Source organism: Pseudophryne corroboree, chromosome 12 (genome assembly GCF_028390025.1).
Source record: "Pseudophryne corroboree isolate aPseCor3 chromosome 12, aPseCor3.hap2, whole genome shotgun sequence".
Classification (NCBI taxonomy): Eukaryota; Metazoa; Chordata; class Amphibia; order Anura; family Myobatrachidae; genus Pseudophryne; species Pseudophryne corroboree.
Window position 1 is genome coordinate 75,813,960 of NC_086455.1, and position 18,376 is coordinate 75,832,335.

Below are 18,376 nucleotides of genomic sequence, written 5' to 3' on the forward strand. Positions count from 1 at the left end.
TAGTGGGTACACACTAGACAATGTGCCTGATATGTCGGTCCAATCCGATGGATCAGACAACATATAGTTTAATGTGTAGCTAGCTTTAGATTTCCCCATTTAACCCCATAATGTTAGAACCCTGCGCACTCCAATTTTCTGGCAGGAGGTAGGTTCAGGGGAAATATGAGGAAAAATTACTTCACAGAAAGGGTAGTGGACAAGTGGAATAGCCTCCCGTCAGAAGTGGTAGAGGCTAATACAGTAGAGCAATTTAAACATGTTTGGGAGGGTTCAGTATGATTTACCGATGGACACAATACCGACGGTCATAATCCTGACAACCATTGACCGAGTAGTCAAAAATAGGATTTTAATTACCTACCGGTAAATCCTTTTCTCGTAGTACATAAGGGATACTGGGGACACTTATTACAATGGGGTATAGATGGGGTCCAAAGGAGCCGGTGCACTTTAAATTTCTTCAACAGGGTGTGCTGGCTCCTCTCCTCTATGCCCTCCCTCACAGCTCAGTCTAGGAAAACTGTGTCCGAAGGAGAAGGACATACCTGAAAGGAGGAAACATGACAATACACGAGTAGTGAGATCAACGAACCAGCACACAGCAAAACAAACAACTAAGCAACCACTAGTGAAAACAGAAAACAGCAACAACTGACAATAACAACTTCACAAAAGAACAATAACTTGCAGGAAAAAGTGGAAGCACAGAAGCGGACACCCAGTATCCCTTATGGACTACGAGAAAAGGATTTACCGGTAGGTGATTAAAATCCTATTTTCTCTAACATCCACAAGGGATACTGGGGACACTAATTACAATGGGGACATCCCAAAGCTCCCAGAGAACGGGTGGGAACATACGGAGACGCCTGCAACACCGTATGTCCCAACTGGACATCCTCGGTAGCCAGGGTATCAAACCTGTAGAACTTGACAACCGTATTTGTCCCTGACCAGGTAGCGGCCCGACACAGATGCAAGGCCGAGACATCACGGGCAGTCGCCCAGGAATTAGCCACAGACCTGGCAGAGTGGGCCTTGACAGACCACGGTACAGGTAAGGTCGCCGAAGCATAGGCCTGTTGAATAGTAAGCCTAATACAATGGTCAATGGACTGCATGGAAGCAGGAAGACCTTTCTTGTGAGCATCATAGCGGACAAATAAGGAACCCGATTTCCGGACAGCAGTAGTCCTTTTGACGTAAATCCTCAGGGCTCGTACCACATCCAAGGACTCAGGGAGAGAGAAAGTGGCTGAAGCCGCCGGAACCACGATAGGCTGATTCAGGGGGAACGCAGAAATCACCTTTGGCAGGAACTGCTGATGAGTTCTGAGTTCAGCTCTGTCTGCATGAAAGACCAGGTAGGGACTCTTACAGGACAAAGCACCCAGTTCCGAAACATGCCTAGCGGAAGCCAAGGCCAAGAGCATAACCGGCTTCCACGTAAGGTACTTGTCCTCAACCGACATCAGAGGCTCAAACCAAGAGGACTGTAGAAATTTCAGAACCACGTTGAGATCCCAAGGAGCCGTGGGCAGCACAAAGGGAGGCTGGATGCGAAGGACACCCTACAGAATCGTCTGTACTTCAGGCAAAGCAGCCAATTTCTTCTGGAAGAAGATGGACAGGGCCGAGATCTAGACCTTTATGGAGCCCAACCGTAGGCCCATATCCACACCAGCCTGTAGGAAGCACAAAAAGCGCCCCAGGTTGAAAACCGCAGCCGGATACCTTCAGCACTCACACCAGGAGACGTATTGTTTCCAGATATTGTGGTAATGCTTCGACGTGACAGCCTTCCTGGCTTGAACCATGGTGGTAATGACCTTATCCGGAATACCCTTCTTAGCTAGAATGTTCCGCTCACCCGTCATGCCGTGAAATGAAGCCGTCGTAAGTTCGGGTAGATGAACGGCCCTTGCTGAAGAAGATCCTCCCGTAGTGGAAGGGCCCAGGGGTCTTCTATGGCCATGGCCAGAAGATCCGCGTTCCAAACCCTTCGAGGCCAGACGGGGGCAATGAGAATTGCCTGTACTCCCTCTCTTCTGATTCTTTTTAGAATCCTGGGGAACAATGGAATCGGAAGAAACAGGTACACCAGCCGGTAAGCCTATGGTGTTGTCAGCGCGTCCACTGCTGCTGCCAGAGGGTCCCTTATCCTGGAACAATAGCACGGAAGCTGTTGTTGAGTCGAGAGGCCATCGGATCGATCTGCGGGCATCCCCACAGATCAGTTATCATCCGAAACACCTTGCGGATGGATACCCCACTCTCCTGGGTGGAGATCGTGACGACTGAGGAAGTCCACCTCCCAGTTGTCCACTCCCGGAATAAAAATGGCCGACACCGCTTTCGCATTCCTTTCGACCCAGATAAGTATCTTAGATACCTCCTGCATGCAGGCCCTGCTCTTCGTTCCTCCTTGTCGATTGACGTATGCCACTGCTGTGGCATTGTCTGACTGAACCTGAATGGCTTGACCGTGGAGCAGATGAGCCCCCTGCAGCAGAGCATGGTATATCACTCTGAGCTCCAGGATGTTTATCGGAAGGCAGGCCTCAAGGCTTGACCACCTGCCCTGGAACTGTGCCCCTTGGGTAACAGCACCCCAGGCCCGAAGGCTGGTGTCCGTGGTCACGAGAATCCAATCCTGGATCCCGAAGTTCCGCCCCGCCAATAGTTTGGAGGGCTGCAACCACTGCAGAAGAGAAATCCTGGCCTGTGGTGACAGTAACGAATGACCTGGTGCATCTGCAGATGTGAACCCGACCACTTCTTCAGAAGATCCAGTTGGAAAGCCCTTGCATGGAATCTGCCAAATTGAATGACCTGGAAGGAGGCCACCATCTTTCCCAAAAGATGTGTGCAAAGATGTACCGAAGCCCTGTGTGCTTGTAGAACCACTCGAACCAACTCCTGAAGCGCCTTCGCCTTGTCTGCAAGAAGGAAGACTTTTTGAGCCACTGTGTCCAGGATCATCTCGAAGAACTGGAGGCATTGGTTTGGCTCCAGGTCGGCCTTCTGGAAGTTCAGAATCCAACAGTGGCGTGGCAACAGGGTTGTCGTGCGGAAGATGCTGTCCAGCAGTAGTTCTTTGGCCTTGCTTTTATAAGCAGATTGTCCAGGTAGGGGACAATGTTCACCCCCTGAATCATGAGTTGTAACATCATTTCCACCATCACCTTGGTGAAAACCCTTGGGGCTGTGGATAGGCCGAAGGGCAGCGCCTGGAACTGGCAGTGTTCCTCCATCAGAGGAAACCTGAGGTAAGCCTGATGAGGCGGCCATATTGGAACATGGAGGTAGGCGTACTTTATGTCCAGAGACCAAGAACTCCCCCTCCTCCAGACCTGAGATCACTGCTCTCAGAGACTCCATTTTGAACCAGAAAACCTGCAGATATGGGTTTAACGATTTGAGGTTCAAAATGGGCCTCACTGAACCGTCCAGTTTTGGTACCACAAAAAGGCTGGAATAGTATCCTTCGCCCCGTTGCTGAAGTGGCACAGGAACAATGACCTGGGTCTGGACTAACTCTTGAATGGCCTCCCGTAGGGTGAGGCACCTGGTTTCTGAAGCCGCTAAACCCGATTTGAAAAACCTTTAAAGCGGAGAACTGTCGAACTCCAGTTTTTAGCTCTCGGAGATCAGGTCTTTCACCCAGGTGTCCTGGCAGGAGCTGTTCCAAATGGAGCTGAAGAATCTCAGATGAGCTCCCATCCTGAGATCCCCATGGAGCAGAGGGGTACTGTCATGCTGAGGGTTTTGAGGAGCAAGAGCTGACGCTCTGGTCCTGAGATCCTGTGGTAGCAGGCTTCTGTGACTTACCTCTGGAACCCCGTGACACATTTGAGGCACCTCTGGCTTTACCCTTAAAGCACGCTGTCCGAAAGGACTGCAGAGAAAGTCCAGTGTAAGAGCGTCTAGCTGGTGGAGCAGCAGAGGGGAGGTATGTGGACTTTCTAGCGGTCGCATTCTAAATCCAATTGTCTAACTCACCTCCAAACAGCTAATCACCTGTGAAGGGTAAGGTTTGCACACTTTTTTTAGACTCAGCATCCGCCACCCACTGGTGTAACCACAACGCTCTGCATTCAGAGACCGCCATGGTAGAGGTACGGGCATATAATAACACTGATTCCTTTGATGGTATCACAGAGGAAGGGGGCAGAATCCTGAATATGCTGAACCAGCAACACCAAGTCGGCTGGGGACTTATCCCCTGTGAAGCCCTCTTGAATGTTACCAGCCCAAGTGAGTATGGCGTGTGTCACCCAACAACCCGCAATAACAGGCCTTTGGGATGCTCCTGCTGCATCATGAACAGATTTTAAAGTTGCTTCTATTTTCCTATCTGCAGGTCCCTTTAAGGCTGTGGCACCTGGAACCGGCAGAACTAACTTTTTAGGCAGGCGTGACACTGAGGCGTCCACCGCCGGGGGAGTTTCCCACACCTTACGCCCTTCCTGAGCAAAGGGAAAAGCGGCCATCCGTTTTTTTTGACACTTGGAATTTCTCATCAGGAGTAACCCATGGCTCCCTGAAAAGGTCACCCAGTTCCTTTGAGTCAGGAAATGTGACCTGTACCTTTTCCTGTGCAGCGAAAAAATTATTGCTGCCAGGGGTTAAAGTGAGCCGGAATGGGGCGGAACTGCGTTCCGTCAGTTCCACTTTGAGACGGAACGCAGTTCCGCCTCCTCTGGCTCACCTAACCTGCTGTGTGCCGCCGCTGCCGCTGGAAGATGCCGGGCGCCTGCTGAGATTGTGTTACCAGCGGGCACCCGGCTCTCTCCGTAGCGGCAGCCGGAGGCAGGAGCTCAGTACTGAGCTCCTGCCTCCGGCTCTGTCACTGTGCGCTATGGGAAAGACGTCATGACGTCTCTCTCATAGTGCTGAGGAACAGGTGCCGGAAGGATTGGAAGGACTGCAGCGGTCTGGAAGCGGGAGCGGTGTGAGTATGGTGATTTTTATTTTATTTATATCCCTATGTGTAGCGGCACTTCTATTGGGGGGCAATACTACTGGTACTTTACTACTGTGGGCAAACTACTGGGGGCATTACTATTGGGGGCATTACTACTGGGGGGGGATTACTATTGTGGGCAAACTACTGGGGGCATTACTATTGTGGGCTACTACTAGGGGGCAAACTACAAGGGGGCAAGCTACTGGGGGCATTACAAACGGGGCATTACTACTGGGGGCAAACTACAGGAGGGCTTTACTACTGGGGGCAAACTACAGGAGGGCATTCCTACTTGGGGGCATTACTACAGGGTGGCTAAACTACTGGAGGCATAACTATAGGGGTTAAACTACTGGGGACATTACTACTTGGGGGCAAACTACAGGAGGGCATTACTACTGGAGGTATAACTACAGGGGTATTACAACTTGGGGCAAACTGCAGGGGGGCATAACTACAAGGGCTAAACTACAAGGGGGCAAACTAAAAGGGGGCATAACTACAGGGGCTGAACTACAAGGAGGCAAACTACAGGGGGCATTACTACTGGGTGCTAAACTACAAGTGGGCAAACTACTGGGGGCATTACTAACGGGCAAACTACATGGGGGCTAAACTACTGGGGTCATAACTGCAGGGGCATTACCACTGGGGGCATAACTACTGGGGCTAAATGACTGGGGGCATTACTACAGGCAACATTACTACTGGGGGCATTACCATTAAGTGCATTACTACTGGGGGCACTACTAATGAGGGCATTGTAAAGGGGGCACTTCATAAGGGGCATCACTCCTGGGGACATAAGGGGCACTACTATTGTGGGCATTGCATAAGGGGCACCACTACTATGGGTTCTATATAAGGGGCACTCCCGCTGTGGGCACTACCAGTACAGTGGACATTGCATAAGGAGCACTACTACTGTGGGCATTGTATAAGGGGCGCTACTGCTGTGGGCATTATGTGTATTACGGGGTGCTACTACTGTGGGCATTATTACTATTGTGTGACCACGCCCCTTTCTTTATGAGTCCACGCCCCCTTTTTGCGGGGCGCGCAATAACTTCATTACTTTTTCTCCTTGGGGAGGGGGGTGAGTTCCACCACCTCTCTAGGACCACTTTAAGCACTGATTGCTGCACATCGGATTCTTCACCAGGAATATTTAAGGCATCTCTTATTGCAATTATAAGGGATTCCACTCCCTGTGCAGTAGAGGAATCATCTAACTCAGTATTTGATTCCAGCTCCTCCCCCTCTGGTACCTCCTCCTCGGATTCTGAGAGGATATCAGGTAACCCCCTTTTTTGGGTAAAGGATTAGAGAGGAGAAACACGTCTGCTGTCTGCCCTATCTTTTGTCAGAGCAGCCTTTCCTGCCTGGCAGTAGTTAATTTGATATGTCAGCCATCATAGTTTTAATTGAACTGAGCCAAGGAGGCTTCTGCAATTCACCCCCAGAAGCCCCACTAGTTTGTGAGGGTTGACTGCATTGTTCACACGAAAGAATCCGCAGGAGAGGGGGAAAACCTGGTGTGACAAACAGCACACACAACCTTTTTCACCATGCTGACAGATGACATTTACATTCACACACATACACAGGGTACAAGCAAGCCTGCCCAGCCTAGTATGTGTGGAGAAACTCAGAGAGGAGGAACCAGCACACAGCCTGATACTAACAATTGCTGCTAGGAGAGAGGCAAATTAGTGTATAGTGCATGAGGAGCCTAATACAAGGGTCCCACAGCTGGCTCTCCCCCTTAACTACACCCCTGTACCAGTGTCTGGCCATGGATTATCACTTGGAGGAGCTGACAGTACTGCAGTAGCGCTGTGAGTGCAGGAAATGGTGCCAGGTAGCCACTGGTCCCCCTCGTGATCAAACTAGAAAATAAACTGAAGAAAAACTCTCTGGAGCTCCAGAGTGTGCATCCTCTCCTGAGGGCACATTTTTCTAAACTGAGCTGTGACGGAGGGCATAAAGGGTGTGAGCCTACACACCCTGTAGAAGAACTTTAAAGTGCACCAGCTCCAGTAGACCCCATCGTAATAAGTGTCCCCAGTATCCCTTATGGATGTTAGAGAAATATGGTCAAAATACCGACATCCATTATGCCGACATGTTCAAAATGCCAACATAGTCAGAATACAGACATTTAAAATGTCGATATGTCAAAATACCGACATGAGTTTTGTTTTTTGGTGTCAACGTTGACATAGGTCAATATGGACACCATCTAAGTGTACTACGTCCCCTCGCATGGTTCGCTGCGCTCGCCATGCTTCGGGCATGGTGGCTCGCTGTGCTTGGCACACTATTATATTCCTCCTCCAGGTCCATTGGGATGGTAAAGTATGAACAAGTCTGTATTTGGGCCAAAATTTCCTTAAAAACGCATGTCGGCATTTTGACATGTTGGCATTTCAAATGTCTGTATTCTGACCATGTCGGCATTTTGAACATGTCGGCATAATGAATGTCGGTATTTTGACTGTCGGGATTATGACCGTCGGTATTGTGTCCGTCGGTAAAATCAACTGCAACCCATTCGGGAAAGACCTAAGGATCTCCTTACAAAGAAATAAGGATCAAACAGGGCTTGAGGTAAGAATATGGTAAAAAAGGGGCAGACTAGGTGGGTCAAGAGGTTCTTATCTGCTGTAAAATTCCATGTTCTGGTAACATGAACAGAATCCTTCACTTTGTGAAACAGAAACACGCACAACAGATTGGCAGCAATATTTTGAGGGTTCATTTCATAGACATGCAGGCTTTAAGAAAACACAAGTTGGCCAGGGATTAACATCTGCCATGAGACAGAAATAGACAGGCTCAAGAGGAAGACTTAGCTGGTTGGTCATGCTACTTAATGCAATCAGAATTAAGATAAGGCTGGGTATTTCACTGCTTAGGAAACAGCACAAATAAAATAACATGGAGCAAGACTTTGGTGCCATAAAACCCATTTAGGAATCCTAACAGTTATATGATCCAGAAGTGACCTGTGTTCACCAACAACAGTTGTCCAGTCATTCTGCAGTTTGACTCATTGCATCACTGGGACAAGTGAATTAATAGGTATCATTTCATGATTATGGATTGATTTCACAAAATAGTTATTGTTACTGTAGCTCTAATGCCTTGGCGGCATCCTTAATTGAATTTTTGAAAAATAACAATGAAAAGTTATGTGGCCATGACCGGTCTATGGTAAGATATAAGTATATACACAATTGATCATTTCAACTAACAGTCTAATAACCGGCTTGGGATGTGGTCAACACGTCGGCTGTTGGAATCCTGGCACTGGAATCCCGACACCTATCAGAAACCATACGCGGAATCCTAGGTCAGGAAACCGAGGCCAGAACCTGACTGCCCGCACAAGCCAATCGTAAATACACTGGGCAGGTTAGGGTCGGGGGTCGGTTGGTTGCTTTGGCTGCACTTGGGAGGGGTGGGGGGTATTTAGGCTGTGTGTGCGTGTGGGGGGTAGATATATGCTGTGGGGAGGGGAGGGGGGGGGAGGGCTGGGCACCACTGGGGTTGGGGGGGGATAGGGTTAGGCTGCGGGAAAGGGGGAGTTAGGTTTAGGAACCACTGGGGGGAGATTAGGGTCAGACGCTAAGGGGGGAGGTTTGGTTTAGGCTGCAGGAAGGGAGGGTTGGGGTTATGGGGTAGGGGACAAGGGGGAACAGTCTTACCTCCTTCCTGTCGGGATTCCAACTATCGGGATGCTGGCGTCTGTCTTCTGACCACTGGCATCCCGTGCGCCGGCATCCCACTGGCACAGATCTCACCAAATTGTTTTACTACTGTAATGCCTTCTTACAGTTGGTGCAGAAGCTATATTTGTTCTTTCATGCTCTACTATACATCCCAGAAGATAAACAAAAAAACATACAGCTGCTGGAACGGTGGGGACGATGATGACGGTTACACCATTCCCATGTTCCCATCAGTTTTCAAAAATTCCCACCAGTGTACAGTATATTCCCAGAAAACAAAGAGTCATGTGTTTGAGAATGTACTTTATTTCTTAAAACATACATATATAAGGTACTGTATCTCAAAGAAAAAACACAACAGTGTCCTACAAATAAAATGTACACTTTTTGTAATGGCATAAACGTTCTAAGGCTTATGTAATAACATGGAGCAAACTGTGCAACCTGCTGTAACTTATAGTAGCCATATACCCAGTGCATTTGATAATGATGAAAGCTTACTGGCTGCTATGGGTTACAGCACATGTGCACATCTTATGAGCCTCAGACTACCTGCTTCATAAGTCCCAACAGAAAGCAGCTCTGTTGCGATCGCCTGAAGAAATATTCTCAAGTTAAGTTCTAAGTAAAAATGTACCAGTGCCGTGTCTATTAATAAAGAGGATCAGATAATACAAGGAATAGTCACAGGTAATCTTGCAGAAAGTAACATAAGTGACAGTATGTGGCTTTGCAGCTTTTACTGAACTACATTTCCCAGCAGGCATTGTCAGTATCAAGTTCAGCTGATTGAGGAAAAAGCTGAGAATACTGTAGGTCTATCAATAGTTAGGGTGCTGTATTATTACATATTAAGAAACAGCTTAGTGCTTCATTTCATATGATAAGTATCATCATCATGACACAAAAAATGTTAGGGCAGACATAGGTAACGCAGTTGCTTGACTACAAGTTCCAGCAAGGTCTGTTCGCTCTTGGTTGGCTAAGCCTCTTGGAACTTGTAGTTCAAAAACAGCTGATATCTTAAGCCTTCTAAAAGATGTAAATTGGAGGTGTGGCTGTTAACAACCAATCAGATTCTGGCTTCCATTTATAGAATGTGCTAAACAGACGATAGCTACAATGTGGTTGGTCGATATGGACAATACCTCCTTTTGTTGTTGTTTTTGTAGAAGGTTTGATACAGTACAGTACAGTACATCTCCTCCTAAACTTTCTAACGTCAGCGTCAATTGCACTTTCAAACGCAAACTCCACCCGTAATCTCTGCACATGTCTGTATTTACAGCATAGAACAATGCATGGAAAACAATGTCTTCTGTAGCCTCAACTCTGGATTCTTCTTATATAGAAGCCTGACAAAGTACTGGAGAACTGAATAGAATGGATTTTGCAACAATTTTAGGTTGCTTATTATCAATTTAATTTTCCCAATTTCTATGTAATGCATACATACATCTCTTGTATAGAGAAACAGAAAACATATGCCTAGCTTATGGAATTGGACAAAATATTAACTGAAAATGATCACTACGTAAATGATACAAGCTTGCTTACCTATTCTGTCGTCAAATGTGGTGGCCATATTCAGTGGCAAATATTGGACATACTGTAGGTGCCCACATAACATACATGACACATGGGATGATGGATAAAGCGATGACAGCTGCCACAACAGAGTGTAAACACTTCTGCCAGCTTCTAACAAAATAATAAACATGTTACAACTCTAAAAAATAGGGGAGAGTTTATTGCGCCACTTGTGTACAACACCAAATAATCTAAAGTCCACTTAAGAATTAACGACACTCCCTAGGAATTAGCACAGGGCGTCAGCTGTCCCCCAGAAAACACAGGGATGGTAGTTCCCTGAAACAGCGAGTAATGCACACAGGGGGGTGGGGGATATAGCGACCGTCGGTGTCTTAAAAATAGTTCAGAAATTGTGGATTTAAAATCGTATCTAAAATGAGTAACCAGATCTAGAAATTGTTTAAAAAAGGGGGGTGATGTTTATTTAAACACTAAAACAGACAAATTAATTATATAAAATCTCTAAAATTTAAGCAGCAACAATTCTTAAAAAATGGGATAAAAACAATAAACACAATGCTATAAATACCAGTTAAAAGATATAAAACAATTTAACTTAACTTGGTATGAGGTCACTGCCAGATAGCCCAACGCGTTTCGTTACTTAGACTTAGATGAAGTCTAAGTGACGAAACGCGTTGGGCTATCTGGCAGTGACCTCATACCAAGTTAAGTTAAATTGTTTTATATCTTTTAACTGGTATTTATAGCATTGTGTTTATTGTTTTTATCCCATTTTTTAAGAATTGTTGCTGCTTAAATTTTAGAGATTTTATATAATTAATTTGTCTGTTTTAGTGTTTAAATAAACATCACCCCCCTTTTTTAAACAATTTCTAGATCTGGTTACTCATTTTAGATACGATTTTAAATCCACAATTTCTGAACTATTTTTAAGACACCGACGGTCGCTATATCCCCCACCCCCCTGTGTGCATGTTACAACTCTAGCAACTATGTTCTATAATGCAATACAGTTGTGTCGGCATCTCGCGGTTCAGCCCAGAGTGTCACGACAGTGCCCAGTTTAGTTGCAAAAAAACGTGGCAGTACTGGATGAGATCCGGACATCTGCCCAACAGACTGACCGATGTATGTGGCCACTTAGAAACCATGTGGAAGACACACAAATAGTTGTTAATTGTTTCTTTCACCTGGCACAGCTGAGAAAGCTATATCTTGGGATGAGCAAATACAGCCTATTAATTCCCTACGGAGTGAAATTACTGAGGTATGAGGCACGAGCTCACCAACCCCCCCCCACCTCCCAAAAAAAATGTGATTCAGGCCAGAAATATTTTCTACTGTATGACAGGAAAAATGCACATTACATATAAAACACCTGGGCAAAATGACTAACGCCTAACATTAAAAGTAATCTTTTGCATAACAATCTGCGATCACACCCTTAGCTTGGATTCATTTCTCTCTCAGATAGATGGGAATATTGTAAAGGGCTATGGAAGCTTTCTATGTAATCCACTTCTGCTTTGTGTTCCAGGTGAAAGCAACAACGTAGTTCTGTGAGACTGGATATAATTCAACTATAAAACCAAGTGTTTTTTTTCTTGGAAATACACAGAAATATTCAGAATAACCACCACATTAGAGAGACACTTATAGGTGACCTGGTTGAATGGACAAACTCAGAACCTATGTAAACATACAGTATAAAACACAGCGGTTCTTCTTTATGTTGGTGCCGGAAATCAAGTACGAATCAACCAGAACAAACGTCACTTAAAAAAATATATTTGCATACAGTGCAGTCATAGGATGTCGAGGAATACAGAATTCAAAGCATGTCCCTACAAAGAAAAGAAACACATTAAAAAAAATCGTTATTTAAATAACACAGCATATTAACTATGTGACTGTAATAATAAAAAAAAACAACAACAACAACGCAGAGACAGGTAAAACTTTTAATGATGTAAAAAAAAACATTGCACCTAAGGAATGTTCGTTATATTTGTTCTAGACACTCCCTATCCGTGTTCCTGCAGCTACTTTAACTGGCTTAAGTTCAATATTTGGGAAGTTTGTCAGGGATGGTAAAAAAAACACCCCGGCTTTAGCCAAATCCCCCCCTAATAACGAGCTGGGCGACCTGCTGTTGCAGAACTACTAATATTCAGACACAGAAATAATGCACAGATATACGGGATGCGGTTATGTGACCGCCGGACACTACACCGACGCTGGAACCCTGACTGGTGGAAAGCCTGACAGTCGGCATGCGACTGACAGGGACTCGTGGGTGTCCATGACACACATAGAGAGGGAATAGAACTGTGGTGACCGCAGCGAGCCACCGAGCCTGCTGCGTGGTGAGCGTAGCGAGCCCGCAAGGGGCCTCATTGTGCTCTCCCCCCCCCCCCCCACACCCCCGCGCACCGGCAATCTAAACACCAGGATCCCAGCGTCGGTATGGTCACCCATACCAACCCATGTACATATGCAATGCTGCTAAATTGCCCATAGCTAGGGCTTGGAAATGTCCTCCTTTCTCTACCCGCCGGGCACTCACAGGGTATGCTTTGTCGCCTCTAAGTATGTAACCTCCACAGCATTAAACAGCGGGTTTTATACATGTATTTCTCATATTTGTTTTGTTTTAATTTACGGAATGTGTTTTTTCTAAAGCAGGATAGTCCGGAGGACTGCTAATTACCATCTAGTGCAGGTTCTTCCGATTGTCTTTTTGGATAAATGATTTCACCGCTGTTTTCCAGCCTTATTATAATTATTATAATGCTATTGATGGCTAATGCCGTGTTCAATAAATAAAAAAAAAAAAAAAATAAGATTTTAAACCTACCGGTAAATCTTTTTCTCCTAGTCCGTAGAGGATGCTGGGGATTCCGTAAGGACCATGGGGTATAGACGGGCTCCACAGGAGACATGGGCACTATAAAGAACTTTAGAATGGGTGTGCACTGGCTCCTCCCTCTATGCCCCTCCTCTAGACCTCAGTTAGAGAAACTGTGCCCAGAGGAGATGGACAATACGAGGAAAGGATTTTGTTAATCTAAGGGCAAATTCATACCAGCCCACACCATCCACACCGTATAACCTGGAGTATACGCAACCAGTTAACAGTATGAACAAAACAGTATCAGCTAAAGACTGATCTCAACTGTAACATAACCCTTATGTAAGCAACAACTATATACAAGCCTTGCAGATTTTGTCCGCACTGGGACGGGCGCCCAGCATCCTCTACGGACTAGGAGAAAAAGATTTACCGGTAGGTTTAAAATCTTATTTTCTCTTACGTCCTAGAGGATGCTGGGGACTCTGTAAGGACCATGGGGTTTATACCAAAGCTCCAGACCGGGCGGGAGAGTGCGGACGACTCTGCAGCACCGACTGAGCAAACGCAAGGTCCTCATCAGCCAGGGTATCAAACTTATAGAACTTTGCAAAAGTGTTTGAACCTGACCAGGTAGCTGCTCGGCAGTAAAGGAATTGGGTTAAGGATGCCGCACAGGACTAAGTGATGTTAAATAAATTACTATTTTGATGAAGTTTCCAAGAAAACCGACCAACCAGAAATAATTCTGGAATTTATCACAATCTACCATTTAGAAAAAACTTCTATAAGTAGATAAAAATGGTGATTGTCGATGGTACTCCCATAGGTCCAAATACATAGGTAATGGGAAAAAGAAAAACAAAGAAAAGCGACCTTTGTTGGGAGCACTCACTCTTGGAAACCGTTATGATTTTAAATATATATAAACAATAATGTAAAGATGAAAAAATTAAAACGTAACCTTTAATGATATTTAGATAAGATATAGGTACACCAAAAAAGATTTTTTTGTCTAAAATGTGGCTATAAAATATAAACCACCAATTTAAGCTAAGATTGTGAATATATTGATGAATAAATAAGGCATTAATTGCAGGCCCACCAGGCATTAATCCGTTATACTACGAGGTTAGTGCAATAACCGATGTAGCGCCGTCAAAAAACCTACAACACCTGGTATTCCTTAGTGGTCATCCACCTAAGTACTGACCAGGCCCAACACCGTATTGCTTCCAAGATCGGACGAGATTGGGCATGCGCGGTGTGGTATGGTAGTAGATTATAGTTGATAAGGCAGAAAACTACAGCTGGTATGCAGCTAATAGGTAAACACTAAACCTGGTTGCTGTAATGAAAAATTGATCTCTTAATAGATATATGTTTGACCGTCATTGCACCAAATTGTAACCCAAACTTATAGGTATACGGAGGTTTAAATCATGTGGTCAATAAAGTTTGCCAGCAAAACTGCCTGTATGTTTCTTTGTGTGCTGTGCAGCACCATTGAAAATGTTTTTTTTTTGGGTAAGGCAGATATAAAAACCCTTGTTGTACTGAGGACATGCCAAAATATCTTTATGGGATCCAAGAGAAACCTGTCTCTGTTGCTTACTGGATCTCCCTGTTAAATATTGGATGGAAAAATAGTTATTATGGTTATCATGATGGTTAACATCAAAACATGAATCTGTTTGAAGTTATATTATATAGTTAAAGAAAGAAAAAGCTGAGACTGAAATGATCTAGACCTTTCCACTTTTCTCCCTTCGCGCCACCATAATCAGTATAGGGCAGGGAATGGAAATGAACCAAAATACAGATTTTTCAGCTTGAAGAAGAAGGAAAGGAAAAAGACAGACTTAGAGAGTGGATAAGGTAGATAAGAATTATATCTTGGGAGACAAAATCTCTATTATCCACAAATAGGCTGACTAACACAATAGTGCCTGAAGTAACAAGTACTGTCTGTCACAACTGAGGGCCTGAGTTGACGGGAGGCAGCCTCAGTTGTAGGGGCTGAGATGTACCGGAACCTGGGAGGTTCTATCAGACCCCTGGACATGTAAGTAACATGAATAATAACTGCCCGAAGGCGTGACCACGACAACTTGGATAAAAGTCAATGATGTTTATTATGACAACCAAAGCACTGACGCCTTCCTTGCTCAGGCACAGTGTATTTATACCTGCAGCAAGGAAGGGATTGGCTAGGCAATTATGCAGATTAACAATACTGACAACAGATTGGAGGAAATGATCAGCTGACAGAATCCAAGATGGCTGCGCCCATGCAGACACTTGGAGGGAAGTTTGGTTTGTAATCCATGTGGTAATGAAAACAGTAATGGCGGCGCCGGCCACTGGAGACAGGAGACGCCAGGCTGACAAGTGCACATCCAACCACGCGGACACAGCGGAGGCCGCGGCTGACGTAATCGCCACTCTGACACTCTGCATGCAGAAGCTCAGGGACGGCGGCGGAGGCCGCGGGAGACGCCATGCCAGATGTAATAAGGCGTTACTGTGACAGCGTCTCAGAGAGACAGGAGAGGATGCAGGAATGTGAACATTAGGATAACAGATGGGATCCGGTCCTGGAGCGCTGAGCCAGCCTTAGGAGACATCTGATGGGTAAGAAATGGCGTCCAGATACCCGGATCGTGACAGCACCCCCCCCTTTAGGAGTGGCCCCAGGACACTTCTTTGGCTTTTGAGGAAACTTGGAATGGAATCTCCGGACCAAGGCAGGAGCATGGACATCAGAAGCATTGGTCCATGAACGTTCCTCAAGGCCGTAACCCTTCCAGTCAATAAGATACTGTAGTTGACCGTAACGGTGACGTGAGTCCAGGATCTTGGCCACTTCATACTCAACGCCTCGTTGAGTTTGGACTTTCGGAGTTGGAGGAAGTGAGGAATGAAACCGATTCAAGATCAGCGGTTTCAACAGGGAAACATGGAATGTCCTGGGTATTTTTAAGAAGGGAGGCAACTGAAGTCTGTAAGCAACAGGATTGATGACTTGTTCAATCTTGAAAGGACCGATATAGCGAGGTGCAAACTTCATACTGGGAACTCTTAACCTCAAATTCTTCGTGGATAACCATACCCGATCACCCACCTTGAGAGCAGGAACTGCTCGACGCTTCTTATCCGCAAACTTCTTGTACCTGAACGATGCCTTGAGCAGAGCTGATCGTACGCTCTTCCAGATATTGGCAAACTGATGCAAGGTGATATCCACTGCGGGAACAGAAGTTGCTGGAAGCGGTTGGAACTCAGGGACTTTAGGGTGGAATCCAAAGTTAGTGAAGAATGGTGTTGAAGCAGATGAAGAATGATACTGGTTGTTATGACAGAACTCGGCCCAGGGAAGTAATTGAACCCAGTCATCTTGAGAGGAGGACACATAGATGCGGAGGAAGGCCTCCAAGTCCTGATTCACCCTCTCGGTTTGACCATTGGTCTGAGGATGGTAAGCCGTGGAAAACTTTAGCTTGACTTGAAGGACTTGACATAAACTTCGCCAGAATTTGGCTGTGAATTGAACTCCTCGATCTGAGATAATTTCTTCAGGAAGACCGTGGAGTCGGAAGATCTCTTGTATGAATACTTGAGCCAACTTGGAAGCTGACGGAAGACCGGTGAGAGGAATGAAGTGTGCCATCTTGGTGAACCGGTCAACTACCACCCAGATGGTATTGAACTTGTTGCACATGGGTAAATCTGTAATAAAATCCATCGACAAATGGGTCCAAGGTCGACGGGGAACAGATAGTGGAACCAGTTGCCCCGCAGGCGACTGGCGGGATACCTTATGTTGAGCACACTTTGGGCAAGATGCAATAAACTCCAAGACGTCCTTTTTCAGAGTTGGCCACCAATAGGACCTAGAGATAAACTCCAGGGTTTTTTGGATACCTGTATGTCCGGCAAAACGGGAAGCATGGGCCCAATGCATGAGCTTCTTCCTTAGCATCGGTTTCACAAAACTTTTCCCTGATGGGGGCGTAGAGTCCATCCCTACCGTGGAGAATGCCAACGGATTTATAATAGGATGCTTGTCTGAAGACTCTGACTCATTGTCTTGCTCCCATGAGCCCGGACAGAACTGGAGTTTAAAGTCGAACCTGGAAAAGAAAAGTGCCCATCTGGCCTGACGAGGGTTAAGACATTGTGCGCCTTTCAGATATAAAAGGTTCTTGTGGTCTGTAAGTATGGTGATTGAATGAGAAGCTCCCTCCAACAGATACCTCCACTCTTCTAGAGCGAGCTTGATGGCTAGCAACTCCTGGTCGCCAATGGCATAGTTGCGCTCAGCTGGGGAGAACTTCCGGGAGAAGAAACTGCAAGGGTGTAAATGGCCATCTTTAGCCCTCTGAGATAACACCGCTCCTACTCCAACGGAGGAGGCATCCACCTCTAAGATGAAAGGAGAGTCGATGTCAGGCTGTTTCAGAACAGGCGCAGAGATGAACCTTTGTTTTAAAAGATGAAATGCTTGCATGGCTTCTTCAGACCACTTGGACGGGTTAGCACCCTTCTTAGTGAAAGCAGTAATAGGCGCCACAATGGTGGAAAAGTCTCGTATAAACTTTCGGTAATAGTTGGCGAACCCTAAGAACCTCTGGACCCCTTTGAGGGTTAAGGGTACCGGCCAATTTTGGATTGCTTGTAGTTTCTCAGGATCCATCTCTAGTCCGGAACCGGACACAATGTACCCTAGAAACGGAATGGACTTGACTTCAAAGACGCATTTTTCTAATTTGCAATAGAGATGATTGACACGGAGACGGGACAGAACCTCTTTAACCCAAAAAATAGGATTTTGGTACTTACCAGGTAAATCCTTTTCTTTGAATCCATAGGGGGCACTGGAGTACTCTTGGGATATGGACGGCTTCCACCGGAAGAAGGCACTGAATAAATTAATTTTTGAGACTACTCCTCCCCTCCATATCCTCGAGCACTTCAGTGTTTTTTACTGAGCCGAACAGGATCGATAGAGAGATTGACAAAAGGAGAATTACCTATAATCTCACGGACAACAATAAAGTTGACACAAAACGTAACAGACAACTAAACAGTTGACACCCTAACTGATTAACCTTTGTTAAATTTAAACCAGTCGTGAAAGTGTGTTACCATAAGAACCACTGAACTTCCTAAAACAGATAAACTGCTCTGGGTGGGCGTCCAGTGCCCCCTATGGATTCAAAGAAAAGGATTTACCTGGTAAGTACCAAAATCCTATTTTCT

At 45.7% G+C, this 18,376-nt stretch overlaps 1 protein-coding gene and 1 pseudogene across 1 annotated transcript in view; both read right to left on the reverse strand.

The window, feature by feature from the left end:
• Nucleotides 1-11,199: 11,199 nt before the first annotated feature.
• UBR1 (ubiquitin protein ligase E3 component n-recognin 1) overlaps nt 11,200-18,376 on the reverse strand; it is a 296,661-nt gene continuing 289,484 nt past the window's right edge. Inside the window, exon 48 of the mRNA XM_063947658.1 lies at nt 11,200-12,107. The gene's annotated coding sequence lies outside the window, so the exon portion shown is untranslated. The remainder of the gene's footprint in view (nt 12,108-18,376) is intronic.
• LOC134981659 (5S ribosomal RNA) lies at nt 14,279-14,397 on the reverse strand (annotated as a pseudogene).